The 18,335-nt window shown below is 37.0% G+C and overlaps 1 protein-coding gene across 21 annotated transcripts in view; it reads right to left on the bottom strand.

Moving 5' to 3' along the window:
* The window catches only part of epb41l2 (erythrocyte membrane protein band 4.1 like 2), a 94,384-nt gene that overhangs the window by 44,278 nt on the left and 31,771 nt on the right, over positions 1-18,335 (bottom strand). The window lies entirely within an intron of this gene.

Raw genomic sequence — 18,335 nt, forward strand, 5'->3', positions numbered from 1 at the left:
TTTGGCTCACCTGCCACAGGGACTGGTAGATGAAAAAATCCACCAGCCAAGCATATTTTTTACCGGCCAGAATAATAAACAGCCTTTTTTTTCACATGTACATTAATTTCATTTGCTGTATTCATGGCAGGGCAAGCAAAATTTCAAAATCCCTGGTAGCCCTTCGGGCAGGCACTCTTCGGTTTTTGGTAGCTCGAAATGAATGCAAGTAGCCCGAATAAAAAATAAATTACTTTTAATGTAGAATATTAAGTTAAAACATCTATCAAAACACAAATAACACATATCAATTTTCAGTACATATCAATCATCAGTACAAATTTTTCTTCTAACCAAAGTGAAATATCTATCAGATTCTGAATCTGAAATATTAACTGAAGTCACAGATAAGAAAATGCCACTTGACTTTGTGTGCATAGCACAGGCTTATTCAATTAGTTTTACCACAGGCCAAATTTTGCCAATACAAAGCCGATAGGGCCTCTAACCACAATGTTTAATCTGCTATACTTGTTGTTGTTTTGATGCTGTTGTTTTTTTAACAAACAAAAAGACGGATTTCCATGTAAACCAACTTTTCCTGCTCATCCCCACATCAGATATACTCACCATTTAAAAGTGGTTTAGTGGGTCACAAAACTCACAGTTTGGATCATCCAGTTACAGATTGGAGCATTTTTTCGATCAGAAAAACAGGGGCTACTGTCGCTTTAAGAGCGATTCTGCACAGAGTCACTCTCTTCACTGCCCGTACAATCTATACTTTAAAGCTTGCTGCGAGAGATTTAATTTTCTTACGTGAGGATAGTAATGACTGACAGGACGGAGTTGGAGGATTTACCCAACAAATCCATGACAAATCATTACGGATTGCTGCCTGTACTGCGTCTTTTCGCGCAATCGCGAAAGTGAAAGTAAAACTCGGGCGCGCTCAAACGTAAAGCTGGGCGTACACGGTGCGAATTCTGACGGTCGGAACGTCGTGAGCTCTCGCACACGACACGAGTGAGTTTATGCGAAAATAATTCGTACGCAGTCACACACGACAAGATTTTACTGTAGGACTTGAGGAATTCTGACGTAAGCAATTTCGCACCTGTGAGTGGCAGAATGTACAAAAAATAAAACAAGAAGAATACGGCAACGATATTGGCTTTTGTGCAGAAAACTGTTTCTGTTTTTTTGTATTTCTGTTTATGCATTCCGAAATTGCAATATAGGTCTAGTGCTGTGGCGGTGAAGGAATTTCTCTGGCAGTGTTTTTTCTTGCTAGCGCATATGCGGTTTTATCTTCTTAATATATCATGATTGTAGTGCCAAGTAAATATCTATATTGGTATTATTGATGTTACATATATTGTTGCTTTTTTATAAATATGACGTTTAAAAACAAATTCAGTGGACATATTTATTTATTGGAAAATGCAGAATGAGGAGCAATTGAGGTAAAACGCAAGGTAAGATAACGTAACACGTCTTTCACTTTATGATTAAATTATTTAGACAATACATCTACAGCCAAATATTAATTTGTAAAACGAAAATTATTTAATGTAATATTAAGCACATTGTCTAGGCTTGTTTGCATTGTCTAGTGCAAATGTACGCGGACCCTCGGTCAATGCGGGGTCTTGAAGTAAAAGTGAGCACGAAGCATTTGTGATCATGTAAATGTACAAAATAAATGCCATACAGAAGGCATTGCATATTAATATATGCCATTTTTTCAGTAGGCCTATGTAAATTAATACATAGCAATACCAATATAGTATGAAAACAAATTAATCATTATTTAAATAAAGTTTCAGAGATAGCCTACATTTTTAGTCATTTAAATATTCTCATCATTTCAGAACAAGCTTAGGCTACCATAACAACGTACATTGGGCTATATCATGTGTTCCTTTGGTCGAAAATATGTAAAAAAAAATGGGTAAAAAACACCGAACAAAAACGTTTAAGCTCTTGTTAAAGCAGAAGCTCCATAATAATCTGGAAAACGTCGTCTCCGCGTATGATCATCATGTTTAATATAGTCTCTTGTTCATTGACAATTTATTTTGCATTTATTATATGAGTAAAAAGTGTAAAACAATAAATGCATATCTTATAGCCTATTAAACATGGATTCCGTTGCTTTTTATTCTCTGTCACGCCAGCCCTTTTAATATCCATTCATTTATGAAACTGTACTACAGCGACTTTGGCACAGCTTGGATTACACAAAATTGCGACATTCTTTGTCCATCTGTTTAAACCAGTGGTCTCTGCACGGAGTCTAATAATTTTTATATTTATTTATTACATATTTTAGTTGGCTTATTTTATGTTTAGATTGTAAATAATGATAAACATATCAACAAGTAAAGAAAAATCAACAGTATTACAAAGTAAAACAAAAAAGTTTTAATATCAAAAAGTAGCCCTCGTTTTATAGCTTAATCTACACTCTCTCCTGTTTCCGCACACATCCAAAGCTGTGACCGGACATCACAAAAACACGTATGACAGGTTTTTCAGGCAAAGAAGCTGATCAAGAGGTCGTCACTGAAAGGACCTGTCATATTTGTCATGATGTCCGGTCACCGGAGTGTGTGTGTGCGCGAAACATATAGCCAGCTATAGAGTTGTCGTCCAGATTTGAGGTAGCAGTGCCACATTTGTCTTTCTTCTTCTGTGTTTTGTACATTCTGATTGGTCAACTTCAAGTGCTTTGCCAGATCGTCTCGTTCACCCGCACCAACACTACGAATTTATACCGACAGCTCCCGAACTTTTTTGACATGTTTAAAAATTATCGGGAGGTCGTAAGGTGCTCGTAACCTGCTCGGCTCGGCTCGTAATTCTTCTCACACGGTGCGAGCCGCGACCATACGAGCATGAACGATTTGGTCCCGAGAAAAAAAAATCGCATGCGAGCTCCTACGACAACAAAAATCGCACCGTGTACGCCCGCCTTAATTTAAATACCCAATGCCTGAATTTAATACACCATTATTACCCAAATCTGTGAAAGAATGCATAAGCATTTAAATATATATTTTTCCTCCCTATAAGTCAAGATAGCCCGACGGTCAGGGCGGGGATGCATTTTGATAGCTAATATGCAGCAGATAGCTGCAGACCGCAAGTTACCTGCAGTACTAACCAGCAACAGACCGTCTCTAGTGCGAGACTTGGAGCGTAGAGACGTTCTGTGGCTAGCTCACCTCGTTCCCAGATTAGTTACTGGCAAACACATTATATTGCATTAATATTTTGGTATGAAAATCACCCGCCAGTGTGGCGGGTAGCCTTTTGAATTTAGTCGCCAAACGGAAAATCTACCCGCATTCGGCGCTTGGCGGGTGTTCATTTCGGACCCTGCGTGCTAGATTCGAGACTTGAACATTATAATGTGGCGATACTTGAGGTTACTTATCCCAGCGTAAAAAGGAAAGTCGGCCCAAATAACCACGCAGAGGTTTTAATATTTACTAACCCAGCTAATAATAGTTTGCAAAAATAGGAAATATAATTACTTTCTAAATACGTATGGATTTCAGCTGGTTCCTTGCCTTGATGACTAGCTTTTTCTTAACGTGTTCAATACTTGTTCCCTGTGTAATTCAACTTTATGGCATGTAACTTTATAGACTGTAATGTTGTGAATCCTTTATATTTGTGGATTTCTTAAGTTTATACTGATGTCAGGTGAAAATTTCATTTGAACATCCTCATTGGAAATATATGTTCTAAAAAAAAGGTTGACGTGTTCAATACTTATTTCTGTGCAAATGTCTTAGGCAACCACCAGCAGACTTGTTGTTTTAGAAGTTTTAACCTCTTGAAAAGCACCCCCACTCTGGCACAAACCATGAAAAGACACACTTTCCCTAAAATGGTTGTTTTTACTAAACCATTTAGAGTATACGCATAACTGGTATCATTAGAGAGAAGACACTTTGTGCTTCATTTTCCAGGTTTCAACATTATTTTAAGTTAAAATTTACAAAAGTTAGAGAGGCTGAAGTACTTTATTAATAAAAAAACTTAATGATAAATATGTGTGTGAAACCTAGAAATGCAATGATCCCAAAGCCACAAGTCTAACAAGGTTATGTTTCACGTTTGAAGTCAATAGGTCTAAAATTTAGGTTCTTGCAAGGGTTTTTGTAAGAATAGTGCTTTTCTAATGGCGCTTTTCCATTGCATAGTAACCCACGGTTTGGTTTGGTTTGGTTTAGTTTAGTTTGGGTCGGGTCAGCTTACTTTTGGGAGCTTTCCCATTGGGTGCAGTACCCGATACTTTTTTTCGTACCACCTCGGTTGGGGTTCCAAGCGACCTGAGCTAATACCAAACGTGATGCGAAAATACAGTAGATCACTGATTGGTCTGAGAGAATCGTCACTACAGCTTTATCGCTATAATGTAAAAAATTTGCTTTATTTCCTTTAGTGCTAGCTTGCGCCGTCTCGAGCAAACATGTTGTCATCTGTGCTTTGCTATAAGTTCCCAAACTCCCTTTAAGTGATGAAAAACATCCACAGGTTGAGAATCAGGAACATCATACAAGTTTTTTCCAAACTTGCAATTTGTGGCGGAACATTCGCGATGAGCACGTCAGCATTATATGCTTAAATGCAACTTCAATGAGGCTCAGCGGAGTGCGTCAACTACTGACGCCACGGAAACGGTCACGTAAGACAGAGGTAGTGATAAACGCTATGTGCAAACATCTATTTGTGTTGGCTAATTTTAATTTTGTGGCAGACTGATAAATAAATGAATGTATGGGAATGTACGAGGACGCTCTCACTTGTATGATGTCACAGCAGTAGGCAGCGCAAATATAACGACCCGCCTATAATCCCTCCCACTGCGAAGTGATACCAAACTTGATGGAAAAGCTAACCACGCCAAAGTGAGGTGAGCTGACCCGACCCAAACTAAACTAAACCGTGGGGTACTATTCAATGGAAAAGCGCCATTTTTTAAAGTCTTTGTTTACATTCATACACATTCGTTCATATTATTATTTATCCTTATGTTAGCATATAAAATGCCGTTTCCACACCAAAATTACACATATAACAACTTGCGCTCTGTTGTTATATAGGTCACTGCCCTGTGATTGGTTGAGTGCAAGTGTGCTGTGATTGGCTGAACTGACAGTACTGATCCACTCTTACTCTGCTGAAGGACAGCGTGAGCGTCTGAACAGAAGAGTTGTTCTGTAGTCATGAGAGAGCTCATTGTCAGTGCTGTTTAAACGAAAAATCACGTCTGGAATGCTTTGTTTTATGGTGCGGCTTACACGCAGACGGCCAACGTTCATCTTTGAGTAAACATGCCTCCGTCTTCTGCATGAATACACCAGAACAATGGAGGTCAGCTAACGCTCAGCATTTTCTGCTGGCAGGACATAGTCGAGGTTCTGTTTAAACACCAGAGCGGACAGTAATTAGAACCGGACCTGGAAATATCTTAACAAATCACAGCTCATCCTTCTGAGCTTCCTATCCAAGCATTATGTCACACTACTCTCTATAAGAACTCAATTAGGCAAATGTTTTAAACGATCCTCTCTGGATAAGGCAAAACCCACAATGCATTGGGGCAACTCGGTAAGAGATGTATCTGTAGCTGGGTTTCCATCACACTGCTTTTATGTGCATGTTGAAGTATCGTATAAGAAACGATTGATGGAATCAAATAAAAATCCCTTAATTTGCAAAAAGTTTTTATGCTCGCTTGAGTGGTTTCTGACTTATGCGAAAAGAAGTAAATGGAAACGCATTTGCCGAATAAATTCTGACGTAGCGAACGTTAAACCCACGTGACTGATCATCTAGCTCAGTGGTTCCCAACCTTTTTATCCCTAAGTACCCCCACAGCCCTATCATTAAGGCTCAAGTACCCCTTCATCGAAACTAAACCAAAGTTGTGTTTTAAAGACAAATAATTAGTAATATTAATTAACTAATTAATTTTAAACCTTAAAGTAAAAATCACTGACTGATGAAGCATGTTTATTTCAACAAACCACCATCATCAGTGTTTGGATTTTATCAGCTCATTTACATTTTAAAAGACACACACAAAAATTGCAAATTTTTGCTCAGGCCTACAAAATGTCAACTTTGACATGCTATAATTAATTATCTGTATGGTGTTTTGAGATAAAACTTTACATACGGACTATGGGAATGCCAAAGACTTATTTTACAAATTAAAAAAATTTCATCATATGACCCCTTTAACTAATAGCTCCAGCTGCGCAAACCATAATTTTGCCGTTAAAAGACGACTGAACTTACTAAAGACACGCAGTAGATATTAAGCTCTGAAAGGGTGTTATTTTTGCGACCTTATTGCATATGCATTTGTAGAAGTTTTCCTTTTAGAAGCAATGGGAGGAGAGTATTACATTTTGCCAGAGGAACATACTTTTTTACAAATATAAAAAATATATAGTTTAAATTATTTAGACAATACATCTACAGCCAAATATTAATTTGTAAAACGAAAATTATTTAATGTAATATTAAGCACATTGTCTAGGCTTGTTTGCATTGTCTAGTGCAAATGTACGCGGACCCTCGGTCAATGCGGGGTCTTGAAGTAAAAGTGAGCACGCAGCATTTGTGATCATGTAAATGTACAAAATAAATGCCATACAGAAGGCATTGCATATTAATATATGCCATTTTTTCAGTAGGCCTATGTAAATTAATACATAGCAATACCAATATAGTATGAAAACAAATTAATCATTATTTAAATAAAGTTTCAGAGATAGCCTACATTTTTAGTCATTTAAATATTCTCATAATTTCAGAACAAGCTTAGGCTACCATAACAACGTACATTGGGCTATATCATGTGTTCCTTTGGTCGAAAATACGTAAAAAATATATATATGGGTAAAAAACACCGAACAAAAACGTTTAAGCTCTTGTTAAAGCAGAAGCTCCATAATAATCTGGAAAACGTCGTCTCCGCGTATGATCATCATGTTTAATATAGTCTCTTGTTCATTGACAATTTATTTTGCATTTATTATATGAGTAAAAAGTGTAAAACAATAAATGCATATCTTATAGCCTATTAAACATGGATTCCGTTGCTTTTTATTCTCTGTCACGCCAGCCCTTTTAATATCCATTCATTTATGAAACTGTACTACAGCGACTTTGGCACAGCTTGGATCACACAAAATTGCGACATTCTTTGTCCATCTGTTTAAACCAGTGGTCTCTGCACGGAGTCTAATAACTTTTATATTTATTTATTACATATTTTAGTTGGCTTATTTTATGTTTAGATTGTAAATAATGATAAACATATCAACAAGTAAAGAAAAATCAACAGTATTACAAAGTAAAACAAAAAAGTTTTAATATCAAAAAGTAGCCCTCGTTTTATAGCTTAATCTACACTCTCTCCTGTTTCCGCACACATCCAAAGCTGTGACCGGACATCACAAAAACACGTATGACAGGTTTTTCAGGCAAAGAAGCTGATCAAGAGGTCGTCACTGAAAGGACCTGTCATATTTGTCATGATGTCCGGTCTCCGGAGTGTGTTTGTGCGCGAAACATATAGCCAGCTATAGAGTTGTCGTCCAGATTTGAGGTAGCAGTGCCACATTTGTCTTTCTTCTTCTGTGTTTTGTACATTCTGATTGGTCAACTTCAAGTGCTTTGCCAGATCGTCTCGTTCACCCGCACCAACACTACGAATTTATACCGACAGCTCCCGAACTTTTTAAATGTTTAAAAATTATCGGGAGGTCGTAAGGTGCTCGTAACCTGCTCGGCTCGGCTCGTAATTCTTCTCACACGGTGCGAGCCGCGACCATACGAGCATGAACGATTTGGTCCCGAGAAAAAAAAAATCGCATGCGAGCTCCTACGACAACAAAAATCGCACCGTGTACGCCCGCCTTAATTTAAATACCCAATGCCTGAATTTAATACACCATTATTACCCAAATCTGTGAAAGAATGCATAAGCATTTAAATATATATTTTTCCTCCCTATAAGTCAAGATAGCCCGACGGTCAGGGCGGGGATGCATTTTGATAGCTAATATGCAGCAGATAGCTGCAGACCGCAAGTTACCTGCAGTACTAACCAGCAACAGACCGTCTCTAGTGCGAGACTTGGAGCGTAGAGACGTTCTGTGGCTAGCTCACCTCGTTCCCAGATTAGTTACTGGCAAACACATTATATTGCATTAATATTTTGGTATGAAAATCACCCGCCAGTGTGGCGGGTAGCCTTTTGAATTTAGTCGCCAAACGGAAAATCTACCCGCATTCGGCGCTTGGCGGGTGTTCATTTCGGACCCTGCGTGCTAGATTCGAGACTTGAACATTATAATGTGGCGATACTTGAGGTTACTTATCCCAGCGTAAAAAGGAAAGTCGGCCCAAATAACCACGCAGAGGTTTTAATATTTACTAACCCAGCTAATAATAGTTTGCAAAAATAGGAAATATAATTACTTTCTAAATACTTATGGATTTCAGCTGGTTCCTTGCCTTGATGACTAGCTTTTTCTTAACGTGTTCAATACTTGTTCCCTGTGTAATTCAACTTTATGGCATGTAACTTTATAGACTGTAATGTTGTGAATCCTTTATATTTGTGGATTTCTTAAGTTTATACTGATGTCAGGTGAAAATTTCATTTGAACATCCTCATTGGAAATATATGTTCTAAAAAAAAGGTTGACGTGTTCAATACTTATTTCTGTGCAAATGTCTTAGGCAACCACCAGCAGACTTGTTGTTTTAGAAGTTTTAACCTCTTGAAAAGCACCCCCACTCTGGCACAAACCATGAAAAGACACACTTTCCCTAAAATGGTTGTTTTTACTAAACCATTTAGAGTATACGCATAACTGGTATCATTAGAGAGAAGACACTTTGTGCTTCATTTTCCAGGTTTCAACATTATTTTAAGTTAAAATTTACAAAAGTTAGAGAGGCTGAAGTACTTTATTAATAAAAAAACTTAATGATAAATATGTGTGTGAAACCTAGAAATGCAATGATCCCAAAGCCACAAGTCTAACAAGGTTATGTTTCACGTTTGAAGTCAATAGGTCTAAAATTTAGGTTCTTGCAAGGGTTTTTGTAAGAATAGTGCTTTTCTAATGGCGCTTTTCCATTGCATAGTAACCCACGGTTTGGTTTGGTTTGGTTTAGTTTAGTTTGGGTCGGGTCAGCTTACTTTTGGGAGCTTTCCCATTGGGTGCAGTACCCGATACTTTTTTTCGTACCACCTCGGTTGGGGTTCCAAGCGACCTGAGCTAATACCAAACGTGATGCGAAAATACAGTAGATCACTGATTGGTCTGAGAGAATCGTCACTACAGCTTTATCGCTATAATGTAAAAAATTTGCTTTATTTCCTTTAGTGCTAGCTTGCGCCGTCTCGAGCAAACATGTTGTCATCTGTGCTTTGCTATAAGTTCCCAAACTCCCTTTAAGTGATGAAAAACATCCACAGGTTGAGAATCAGGAACATCATACAAGTTTTTTCCAAACTTGCAATTTGTGGCGGAACATTCGCGATGAGCACGTCAGCATTATATGCTTAAATGCAACTTCAATGAGGCTCAGCGGAGTGCGTCAACTACTGACGCCACGGAAACGGTCACGTAAGACAGAGGTAGTGATAAACGCTATGTGCAAACATCTATTTGTGTTGGCTAATTTTAATTTTGTGGCAGACTGATAAATAAATGAATGTATGGGAATGTACGAGGACGCTCTCACTTGTATGATGTCACAGCAGTAGGCAGCGCAAATATAACGACCCGCCTATAATCCCTCCCACTGCGAAGTGATACCAAACTTGATGGAAAAGCTAACCACGCCAAAGTGAGGTGAGCTGACCCGACCCAAACTAAACTAAACCGTGGGGTACTATTCAATGGAAAAGCGCCATTTTTTAAAGTCTTTGTTTACATTCATACACATTCGTTCATATTATTATTTATCCTTATGTTAGCATATAAAATGCCGTTTCCACACCAAAATTAAAGTCTTTGTTTACATTCATACACATTCGTTCATATTATTATTTATCCTTATGTTAGCATATAAAATGCCGTTTCCACACCAAAATTAAAGTCTTTGTTTACATTCATACACATTCGTTCATATTATTATTTATCCTTATGTTAGCATATAAAATGCCGTTTCCACACCAGGAAATAAAACGTCACACAAAAATCGTTGGATTTGTTATCTAATTGGCTATACGGCCTGTCTATCAATATTTTCCATTAAGTCATTGGAGGAACAGGCGAGTCAGATGCCGTCACGATAGTTGACAGCGCTGTTTGGATATTATGTATTATACTTCCGCCTACTTTTAGAAACAAAGTTTGACCGCTGGTTTATGTGTTTAACGGAACCTAAAGTTTAATCTCATATACAGTGTTACGACGCAAATAGTCCACGGATTGTATATTACATTCTATTTCAAGATGTTCATGTAAAATCTGATGTAAACAACAGACTATATATCTATATTTAATGGATTATACGCATTTGTGGACAAAAATGGTCATTGGATGTATTGTATTAGACCGTTTTCATGGGTTATTCACACATCTGAAACTGACTCGATTTGACTTGAGATTGTTATATCAACACAAAGGTAAGAAGTCATGTTCATATTTTGCATGTTGTCATCTGGACTTCTACCACAAAATACTATATTTCTGATGCTAAAGCATCTGAATCTCAAAACAGAGACCATACACTGATGCTAAACCCATAGACCTTTTAAACGATGTATAGTAATGTTAATATTATTAATGTTTATAGACAGTAGGCTAGATGATATTGTTAGCAGCGTTAAAAAAAATGACATCATCCCGCACACGAACTAGTGCGCGTCGAGAGGTTAATGTCCATCCATATTTATACTTCTATCTATTTTATTAAGATACAAACAGAAATTACAGGAAATATGTACAAAAAAATTAAAATGACATTTTTAAGACTAAATGGCGTCTTTAGGCATCATCTGTGTTTAGTGTGACCTCTCTTGACACTAAACACATCTTGAGCGTTTTTGAGCAGAATGAAGTAAAAAAAAAGAGATCCTGCACTTTCCTGCTATTTTTCCTGCTATTGCTCAAGTGGAAAAGGAGTTTACCCTAAAAACTTGACACATCAGTTTATATTTTTATAGTTTTTAATACTATATACACATTTCCTGTATTTTCTGGCTGTATTCTATTTAAGAGAAAGTGAGAAACAATTATATATGATCACTATAACATTGCAAAAACAACAAATCAGATTCAGGCATGGTGGCCTAAGACTTTTGCACTGTACTGTATATGGCTCCAAAAGGTCGACTAGTCTCTTAACAACAAACCAGTGAAGAAAAAGACAAATACATTTTTTTTTAAAGCTGAGGTGTGAAAGCCTGCTGATGAAATCTTATTTTAATAAAATTAAAAAACCAGTTTGGTTTTAATTAAAATTCTGTGTGTCTATATTAAACTCATTAAAATTAACAAAAGAAAAATTTTCATCATCATCATGACAGATTTAAGATATTAAATCTGTTTGCCTGTGACATGACCATAAGCTGATGTATGTAATCTGAGCTGTCGTTCACACTATAAGCCAGATTTACTGATGAGTGTTACGCATAGAAAACTGCACAGCTGCCATCTGAACACTGACGGTATGACCAGCCGTTAACACACAGACACACACACACGTAATGGATTTCAGTTTGCACTGGATCAATAGTGAGACGTTGCGCATTAAAGCAAAAAAGTGCATTGTGGGTAAAAACAGTGAGGACAGAAGTGTGACTGTATAAAAGACATCCTCCATGCTTCTCTTGCCATCAAACTTCTGTTCAGTAGATCTACACACAGGGTAATAAAGCATCACATGATATTCATTAATTATCTGACAAGAATCATTTTAGGCACTCAGGCACTCCAGGCCTGTGCCTATTGATTCCCACACCACAAATGACAAATTAATATTATTACACCCATTACATAAAATATTAGCATTCACCACCATGTTACCTGCCCATGTGCATGAGACTGATAATATGTCATGTCCCTACAGTGAAGACCAACAGACCTGTCCTAAAGCATTACCATCAAACTAATCCATGAGAGAGAAAAAAAGAGAGAGAGAGAGAGAGAGAGAGAGAGAGAGAGAGAGAGAGAGAGAGATTTCCCCACAATCATTTAGTCTTGATGGTCTCGTAATTCAATCCAACTCTGATGCTTTTAAACTCAGACATTTTGTAACATCCGGACTCTGTTTCTAGGAAAATTTCCTTTGAAATAGCAAAGCATGGCTCTCTTCTCTTTATAAACTCTACACATATAACAACTTGCGCTCTGTTGTTATATAGGTCACTGCCCTGTGATTGGTTGAGTGCAAGTGTGCTGTGATTGGCTGAACTGACAGTACTGATCCACTCTTACTCTGCTGAAGGACAGCGTGAGCGTCTGAACAGAAGAGTTGTTCTGTAGTCATGAGAGAGCTCATTGTCAGTGCTGTTTAAACGAAAAATCACGTCTGGAATGCTTTGTTTTATGGTGCGGCTTACACGCAGACGGCCAACGTTCATCTTTGAGTAAACATGCCTCCGTCTTCTGCATGAATACACCAGAACAATGGAGGTCAGCTAACGCTCAGCATTTTCTGCTGGCAGGACATAGTCGAGGTTCTGTTTAAACACCAGAGCGGACAGTAATTAGAACCGGACCTGGAAATATCTTAACAAATCACAGCTCATCCTTCTGAGCTTCCTATCCAAGCATTATGTCACACTACTCTCTATAAGAACTCAATTAGGCAAATGTTTTAAACGATCCTCTCTGGATAAGGCAAAACCCACAATGCATTGGGGCAACTCGGTAAGAGATGTATCTGTAGCTGGGTTTCCATCACACTGCTTTTATGTGCATGTTGAAGTATCGTATAAGAAACGATTGATGGAATCAAATAAAAATCCCTTAATTTGCAAAAAGTTTTTATGCTCGCTTGAGTGGTTTCTGACTTATGCGAAAAGAAGTAAATGGAAACGCATTTGCCGAATAAATTCTGACGTAGCGAACGTTAAACCCACGTGACTGATCATCTAGCTCAGTGGTTCCCAACCTTTTTATCCCTAAGTACCCCCACAGCCCTATCATTAAGGCTCAAGTACCCCTTCATCGAAACTAAACCAAAGTTGTGTTTTAAAGACAAATAATTAGTAATATTAATTAACTAATTAATTTTAAACCTTAAAGTAAAAATCACTGACTGATGAAGCATGTTTATTTCAACAAACCACCATCATCAGTGTTTGGATTTTATCAGCTCATTTACATTTTAAAAGACACACACAAAAATTGCAAATTTTTGCTCAGGCCTACAAAATGTCAACTTTGACATGCTATAATTAATTATCTGTATGGTGTTTTGAGATAAAACTTTACATACGGACTATGGGAATGCCAAAGACTTATTTTACAAATTAAAAAAATTTCATCATATGACCCCTTTAACTAATAGCTCCAGCTGCGCAAACCATAATTTTGCCGTTAAAAGCCGACTGAACTTACTAAAGACACGCAGTAGATATTTAGCTCTGAAAGGGTGTTATTTTTGCGACCTTATTGCATATGCATTTGTAGAAGTTTTCCTTTTAGAAGCAATGGGAGGAGAGTATTAAATTTTGCCAGAGGAACATACTTTTTTACAAATATAAAAAATATATAGTTTTGCCAAACCTATGCTATGTTTAATTTGCTGAAGAAAAGAGGAGGAGAAGTCACGAGAAGAAGTCAAATCAGGTTTTTCAAAACTTCTTTAACCCTTCATCTTGCGTCCTCCAAGTGCTTTTATTTGGGTGGAATTTCACACTCCGCAGTCCGCATTTTCATTGCGATGTCCTGCCGAAGTTTCTGTACTAATTTGCGCTGCTCTTAGTAGATTGCAATGGTCATTGTGGAAATATGCTTATGTCATTATTGTGCCTGTGTATTTTATTTGCGCCTTTGTAGTAAATCACACGCAAATCGTTCTTGAGTTAGACATCGCTATTGCGTTATGGAGCATGCAGCGCATTTACTCACGACGGCGTATAATATTAATGATAAGATTTAAATTACATTTAGGACTAAAGTTGTCCTTTTTACAATTCTTTCATCACAAAAATCAATCGTATATCAATGACTGGACAAACGAAAGACATTTTTATTAAAAGTAAATGAGATCAAAGCAAAATCTAAATCTTTTCGCGTACCCCCTGGAAACTCTTCACGTACCCCCTGGGGTACACGTACCCCCTGGGGTACGCGTACCCCTGGTTGGGAATCACTGATCTAGCTGTATCAGCTGACGTTGTCTTTATAATATTTGAGGCTGGACGTCGTCGTAATGCCCTTGCTGCTAGTGCCTGCATCAAAAATGCTGCATTCCTTCTAAGCGTGCCTTGGTTCTCAAACCGGGGGCCGCGAGATGGTGCCAGGGGGGCCCCAGTTTTATGACATTTTATAAAATACATTCATTGATCATGAATTCTGTGTAATTAAACCTAAAAAATAATAAGCCAACTAACCAACAGCACTACTAGGTATAATTTAATATGTTTAGTTTACATTTTAGAACTGTTTTTGTCAAATTTTCTTTCGGGGGGCTGCGAAAGAATGCACCGTACACAAGGGGGGCCGCAAGCATGAAAAAGTTTGAGAACCACTGACCTATATCACCGTTATTTGCTCGTACAACTTAATGGAAATGCACCTCATTCACATGTGTTTGTTTTTCTTTTCTTGTGAATTTTGAAAAGATTTGCTTCACGTTTGGATGGAAACCTCACTTGTGACAGTACGTACTAAATTAGATGAAGTATCAACTGCTGTAAAGTAAAAATACTATGTTCCTAATAGTATGTGTGGGAGCAGTATAAATATATTTTGGACATTTTGCATCCACCATGTTTTTATTGTCCTTTGACCTATGATGACATAAGCAGACTGACTGTAACTTATGTGTGTGTTGTTGAACAAGTATAATGAGGAATACATTTCTTGGTACCTAAATCCCTAAAGCTGTGAATGCATGGATTTCCCTTTTTTATTTTCTTCACCTTTTGAAATTTGGTGTCTCCTTAGCTCTCAGGATAGTGAAGTGTCCATCGAATACACACTTATAGATCTACGGCAGTAGTAGGTCATCAGTTTTTTGAATACTATGAATTCTAACACACTACTCACTAGTGCTGTGTTAAAAATATCGATACAATGACACAAGCACAGATATCTTATCCTAAACTGCTGGAAAGTGATGTTGAAGTAGCGTTGCATGTCGTCTTGCAAGCAATCTATAATAAATCTATTTCGCGCATTTAAAAGCAATGAAGCGCGCGCTGCATAATTAGCCGCTCTCTTATAATACAGTAAAGGATTTGGGAAGAAAGACGACAAATAATCTGATTTGTATAGAGAAATAGTATTTAGTCTGACTGCATGTTTATACATATATTCATAGATATATATAGAAGAATTATATGAGGGAAGAATATAATGCCTAGTATAAGGCACAATCTTCTAAAACTGCTTTGAAACAACATGAGTTGAGTACTGTAGCTCTGGGATGTTATGTCTTTCCAAGAGTTCCCCCAAAAGCTAATAAATGAATGGCAAAAACACAACGGTTACAACACTGCTTATGCAATGTACAATAAACAGATAATAATAGTAACGTGTTACTAAATTCTGAACAAAAATGTCATTCAAAATGATCTTGTATCGTATCGGGAAATTGTCGGTGATACACAGCCCTACTGCTTGCCTCGCCAACTCATTTTCACCTGCCATATAGTATAGAAGTGTTAGGGTTGCAAAGGGGCGGAAAGTTTCGGGAAATTTCTGGAAAGTTTCCATGGGGACATATTCTGGGGAATTTTGGAAATTATTTGGAAATTTTGGGAAATTTATACAAACTATATCATATAAAAACATAAATAAACATTATTTTGGTCATAAGCAGACATGCATTAAAGCAGGGCTGTCCAGACTTTTTTGTGTGGTGATCTACTTTTAAAATGATAAAGCCGACAAGATCTACATGCTTAAAAACACTTTAAATGCGTGGACTATACTGCATATATCTCTACATTGGATTTAGGGCTGTCACCATTACTCTATTTTTTTTGAGGAGTTAAAATAGCGGAGATTCGGTTTAGTGAAACAAACTAGAAATAAAATTACAATAGTATCAGAAGCATATAAATCAGCACAATGCTTGCTCTCTCTCTTTTTCGTTTGCTTGCTCGCTCGCGCGCACACACATACACACACACACACACACACACAGGGCGCGTGGATCAGCACGTGCATGAAGGCAAGAATGCCATGCGATTGCATCCTCGTAAATTTCGGAAGTTTACATGACTGAGCTGCAGTGGGCAGGCATAAGATTTATAACACACATTTGTGAAAGAAAGGCACAGCAACTCAAAAAGACTTACGTGTTTCACAATTACTCTAAGACCATTATTTATATATTATAATTTATTATATAAATACCATATATTATAATTTCGCGCTCGGTTTTTTGAAGCTCGTGTGGAGGCATGGAGCAGCATGAGGATACACAGTTAACTTATGGGCGATGTACCGGCATTGCCTTTGCCATCGACTGGTCGATCGCGATCGACGTATTGGACACCCCAGCATTAAAGGGAATAAAAAATGTAGTTTCAAGGAAAAGGAAAGATAAAATAGTATATAGAACAATAGTAAGTGTGTACTGTTACAAAATATTTTTTTAAAATAAATTGTTTTTTGTTTTAATAAATCTGTTCTTTTTGAACTTTTTATTCATTAATGAATCCTGATACTTGCACTCATAAAGCCTGAATTTATTTGATCAAAAATCCTTCGGAAATCATTCTAGTAAGCAGTGTGCTGTGTGTATGCGACAGAGGAATGCATTTCAGGTAGGAATTCAACTGAAACTGCATTCAATCTTGTTGTTTTAAACAAATACTGCATGATTTTTTAACTACATTTAAGTTCCCTGTTTAAGACCACCCTGCAATTTTTAAATTCCCAGTTTATTTCCATTAATTCCCAAATATTCCCGTTAATTCCCATATATTCCTGGTAAGGTATAGTTCACCCGAAAAGAAAATTCTGTCATCATTTACTCAATCTTATGTTGTTCCAAACCTGTATTAATTTCTTTGTTCTGAAGAACACGAAGCAAGATATTGAGGAATTTTCGTAATCAAACCGTTCGTGAGCTCCATTCATTTCATAGTAGGGGTGTGCGGGGCAACAACGGGGTTAGTTGTAACATGGACCAGTTACATTGTTGCACAGGGTTGAGCGATTTGTTTTTTCAGTATTGTTTTCACGCTGCCAAAAGATGGTCTCACGCAAATTTATGGAAATGTATAATGTTTTTCCAGAGAGTTATTGATGAAAGAGTAATGCAAGTACATTTTTTCATCATGTGTCATCAGTTTTTTTTCAGTTTCTAAGTTGGGTGTGTAAGATACCAAAACCAATGTTATGTCATCTTAATCAGTGTCTTGTTGACAAAAACATCATTTTGAAATTTGTCTGCAGCTCTTAGCAACTTTTTTGGTAACCCCTCAGCACTAACGATATGAAAACAGCTAAAGTTAGCATAATTCTTGCCGTTGTTTTAAATAGGCTACACACTAATGATTGCTGGCTGCCAACAAAATAAATTCTTATCAAACATTGTGGCCAAAATTTATTTTTGTTCATATCTTTAATATTGATTGAATACGGTCATGTCAAAGATTAAAATCATAATGAAATGAATGGCTAAAATCAGATTTTCATTATCTCAGATGTTGAGACTTTAATAAGGTTTTAACAAACTGGGTAACATAAAAAAAATGTTTGTCATAATTGTGCTGCTTTTTCTCACATATTTAGACATTTGTATCCATTTATTAATGAACTATGGTTAGATGAGAGATGAAGTGTGAAGATACTGTCTATTATAAACAGATATAACAATATCCACTTCAAGCATATAGACAAAATAGTATTGAAATATTTGCCTGGAAACTTCATTTTTAGCAAGTGTTAAAACAAACCCCCTGCCTGTTACAAATAACCCCACCTATGGGGGTAAGTTGTAACGTTTGCACTTCTGTCACGTTTGGTGTAATTGTCCAAGACTTGTAAGTACTAGAAACAAACTTCAAATGTTAATTCGTAGCAGAGATGTGTGTGATGCTTGTACAAAAATATAATTAATCAAACTCAAATATTTTTTTCATGATTGAGCCAAAACCAAAAAACCAAAAA

The sequence above is a fragment of the Misgurnus anguillicaudatus genome, chromosome 18 (assembly GCF_027580225.2).
Source record: "Misgurnus anguillicaudatus chromosome 18, ASM2758022v2, whole genome shotgun sequence".
In the NCBI taxonomy this organism is placed as follows: domain Eukaryota; kingdom Metazoa; phylum Chordata; class Actinopteri; order Cypriniformes; family Cobitidae; genus Misgurnus; species Misgurnus anguillicaudatus.